The sequence below is a fragment of the Semicossyphus pulcher genome, unplaced genomic scaffold (genome assembly GCF_022749685.1).
Source record: "Semicossyphus pulcher isolate SPU_LCO1_2020_fin unplaced genomic scaffold, fSemPul1.0.p SCAF_1, whole genome shotgun sequence".
Taxonomy (NCBI): Eukaryota; Metazoa; Chordata; class Actinopteri; order Labriformes; family Labridae; genus Semicossyphus; species Semicossyphus pulcher.
In genome coordinates, this window is record NW_027211603.1 from 25,522,190 (window position 1) to 25,526,781 (window position 4,592).

The window sequence follows — 4,592 nt, forward strand, 5'->3', positions numbered from 1 at the left end:
TATGTTAAAACACAGAGAGGTCTGTAGTGTAGTGGGATCGCAGGGCCTGAGATGATACATGCTTTGTGAGCCTCTTGGTTAATTTAATCCAGTACCGCGCACCCTTTCGTTTGTATTTCATCCCCACTTTCCTTAGTGGGACTGACAGGAGCCGGTGCAGCTTCAGAGCTGGTGCCATTAGCAATGACAGCGCTGCCACCGTTAACATTAGCAGCAGTTGCTGTGAAATTCTCACCTAAGCAGCTTGACTCGGTCTCTGTACTGTCAGTCTCTCTCTGGGCTGAACTGGTGTTGTATTTTAATGAAGAAACGCCGTATATCCACTGAAACTTTTTTAAAGCAGTAGTAACGCAGTGAGCTAAACAAAGTGTCTCTTCTTATTTGCCTGTCTTGGGTTGTGTGTGAGAGTTTCCCTGCAGGCTACAGTTCCACAGCTTTATTTAACCCTTGTGCATCCTGAACAACGACTGGTCCTAGGAGTGCTTAAAGGACCAAAATGTCCGCGTGTAACAAACTGCCATAAACACATTATATATTAATATTATTTTCCACTTTAACTGAGTTAATTTTTTTAACCAACATCTGTCCTGATAATAACAACCAAATATTCATTCATTTTCAGAATTTTAACCCTTTAAAGGCCAGTTTGCTTACACAAAAACACAGTTTTTTTAAATGACAAAAACACAAAAAATGAATTATTTTCCATATACTAAATGCTAGAGGGATTTTGGGTTTGAGTTTGGGGGATTATTACAATCTGGGATATGTCAATGATTAGCAACAAAATTGATTTTGATGCATTATTTGTTTTTGTGCAGTGTCAGATTTAAAAAAAACTACCCTTAGGAGTCCTTAGAGGACCAACATTTTTCATAACTACTACATATTCATTCATTTTCAGAATTTTAACCCTTTAAATGCCAGTTTGCTTACACAAAAACACAGTTTTTGTTATGACAAAAACACAAAAAATGAATTATTATTATTATTACTCCTATTACCCTTCAAAGTTTTTACCTTCTAGTAGCCTATTACCTTATTGAGCTCTAGAAAAAAAGGAAAAATACAAGTTCACTTGGAACAGGAACAAGATTTATTTGAAAATGTTAAGAACAAAATTTAAGAACATTCAAAACATAAAATGTGAGAGAGAGAGAGTGAGTGTGACTGTGAGTGTGAGGTGTGAGGTGTGTGGTGTGAGGTGTGTTAGTGTGTTGTGTGTGTGTGTGCGTGCCATCAGGCCTGCAGTGTTCAGGTTTCAGTTTACTTGTAACACAAGTTGCAGATGTAGGAGGCGTGCTCCTTGCATGTATATTTTCCACACTTTGTGCAGGTGGTTGATACCTTGCTCTTCTTGCCTGTGCATAGTTCACAGAGCCTCCTCTTCTTCGTGGTGTTTGGCTCTGGGTCTGGGTTTGGCTGCGGCTGCTGGTCCATCACCATGGCGGCAGCAACTGGAGTGCGGGGCAGGCGTTGTCTTCGTGCAATCTGTGGCATCACCAGTGCTTTGCCAATCTCCTCCAGGAAAAGCCTTCTTCGAAATCTTTTTCCCTGATTCCAGGTAGGATCCGCATCTGACCAGAGGACGTACGCATTGAAGGCTGAAACGTCCAGGAGGTTAAAGAACAGGACAAGGGGCCACCTGCAGGTCCTCCTCCTGCAGCTGTAGGTGCCAACAACCTGTAAAAGAAAAAAAAATACCAAAGAAAAAAATCAATAAATGTATACAAATATCCTTCCTCATCATACACAAAATATATCATTCATCCTTTATATTAATGCAAAAAAATGCTTAATTATAAAAGCACTAAATATAGCTCAGACAAGAACATAAATTCAGTAAGAATAAATAAGTGTATGCATAAATGATGTGTAATTGTACATACCTTATCAAGGTTGTCGACACCTCCTTTGCATTTGTTGTAATCCATGATGATTACTGGTTTCTTCTTTGCGTCACTGCTGATGGCCGCAGGACTACTCTCTTCGCCTGGCCTACCTCGGGCAGACCGCCAGGAGCTTTTCCTGTATAAACTTCCATCTTCCAAGCGTAGGAAGTCTGCACGTCACACGTCACCCAGATTTTCAGGCCATATTTGGCTGGCCTTTTTAGGCATGTATTGCCTAAAACTACAGCGGCCTTTGAATGGAACAAGCTGCTCATCGACACACACCTCCTGACCTGGATTGAAGAGGAGGGGGTGCGCACTGTCCACAGATTCCAAATGCTCCTGAAGGCAGCCAACTTATCTTGCCGGTGACGGGCAGGTCTTTTCAGGCGGCTGTCAAAGCGCAGGGTGGTGCAGATGAGCCTGAACTTCCTATGCGACATAGTGGCCCGAAAGATGGCCCGACTAGAGTGGTCATCCCAGAGGCTGCGGGTGGACTCATTTCTGGATTTATACACTCCAGCCAAAAGCAGCAGGCCGATGTATGCCTCTATATCTGTGCTGTCGAGGTCTTTCCAGTCCTGGATGAAACGCCTCCCTTGAAGGTTCGTCATGGTGGTGATAAGTGTGACGATTTTTCTGGGTGACTAACAGCTCAAAAGAAGACCTCAGCGTGCTGATCCTACTAATTGCATATCTTGTTGGTCCCTCAGGTGCACAGGCTGCTGGAAAGTAGCGCAGTGTCTCCTCATGATGGGGAGACCATGAAATTTTCCCACTCTTAGATGGGCATCCAGGAGCGGCTGCCTCTTCCATCTCCTCCATCTCCTCCAGACTCTCTACGCTCTCATCCCCAGAGGAGTCAGCCTCCGGCTCCGACTCCACCATGGACACTCCCTCTTCCTCCGTTTCCTCCTCCGTGTTAGACAGTGAGCTGTCGCTGTCATGAGCAGGCTGCATGACAATATCCAGAGCCTCTTCCAGATTGTACCTTCTCTTCATTGTGCCGAGTGAAGAAATGACCAGCTCCCCAAGCTGCATATACGTATAGCCTTCTCTGTCCAGCACCTGTGTAAACTTTTGATGGTCTCAATTCTGTCCTCAACGCGCGTGCTGTCCTCAATCGACAGATAGCTAACAGACTTCAAGAGAAAGTCAGAGGCTGTAGTAAAACTAAATTCTCTTTACGGTTGTCGTCATTCTCATGAAGATACACTTTTGTTTGTAAAACTGAAATGATACAAAAGGAAAGCACCAATTACTGGATGCTAGTAAAATAACATTACACGTTCTTATACATTAAACAAGCAAACAGCAGCTACAAAAATATAACACAAGAATAGCTGAATAAACGTGTAAATAGTCTGCAAATATCGTACATAAATTTGACCAGCATAATATATCGATTTAAACAGTGCCACTCATGGCTATTTAAACATTAGCAATGTTCACTTGTAAATATGTCCATTTTAAATTCACACGACAGAATTCAATTAACAACACTTATGAACTTATATAATATACCGCGAGAGCAGCTAAACTTACAAGCGAAGCTTTCCCAGGCACAAACAAAGGGAGGAAAGAAAAAGGCGACTGAAACTGCAGGCTGACCGCATGGCAATGATATTTATAAGCTGCCACCTGACTGTGTCACATGACTGTATCGACCAATAAGAACCAATGGCGGGAAATTAACAAGATTACATGAAATACTTTCAAATGACCAGCAGCGGGAAACATGAACTTAACAGAGATCCAAAGTATGCATAACATGACATAACATTTGGCTTTCCCTGCAGCAGCATCTTTGATGTCCAAAGTTGCTATTACTTGATAGAGTGCATGTGTGGATCATGTGTGAGTGTGTATGGGCCTCTGTTAGGTGTGTGTGTGTGTGTGTGGGCATATGTTTTTTTTAATTTATTACTATTATCAAGGGGCTTTGAACTTCTGTATCAAAGTCAAGCTCATGTTTTATCTCTGTACTTGAAGGACACATGAAATAAAGCCAATGAAAAACAAAAGCCATTAGAATGACTCTGAACTCATATGGTCTCGCACACACACGCGCACACACACACACACACACACACACATACTCTTACATCCATATGAACAGAAAAACATAATTTAAATTGCATATTTCATCCCTTGGCCTGCAGTTCTCCAAAATACAGCAGCAGGGCCCTGCGAGCAAACCATGAAATTGCATGTATTTGTCCCTATAGGCTATACATGGTAAAGTGGCACCATTTTGTGAAAAAAAAAATAAAATTACAATTTTGAAGGGATTGCTTCAAAATGAAGTCCTAAGACAGTGGATGGCATCATTGTATGTTCTAATGGCAGTGGGATAAAAAAATAATGTTTTTTATGGATTTCAAAGGGCCATTTTTGCCCTAATTTCTGAGTGTGATTTCATTTTAAAGATCTTACACTGCACAAAAAATAATAATGCATCACTAATTTCTCTATATACACATACACACCACTCTGTGACATCCATAGCAACACACCCACACCATTTTTGTTGCATTCATGTTTTTCATTGGCTTACAGTGCAACATAATACAACAGGAACAGAAACCAGGAAAATAGCAGTCATTTGTCCCATAGGCAATGCATGGTAAAGTGGCTCAATCTGGTGGAAAACCAAACAAATTAAAAATTTGAGGGGAATGCTCCATAATGACATACTAA

The 4,592-nt window shown here is 41.6% G+C and overlaps 1 pseudogene; it reads right to left on the minus strand.

Annotated features, from left to right (window-relative positions):
• Positions 1-1,266: 1,266 nt before the first annotated feature.
• Positions 1,267-2,894, minus strand: LOC138589755 (uncharacterized; annotated as a pseudogene).
• Positions 2,895-4,592: the final 1,698 nt, after the last annotated feature.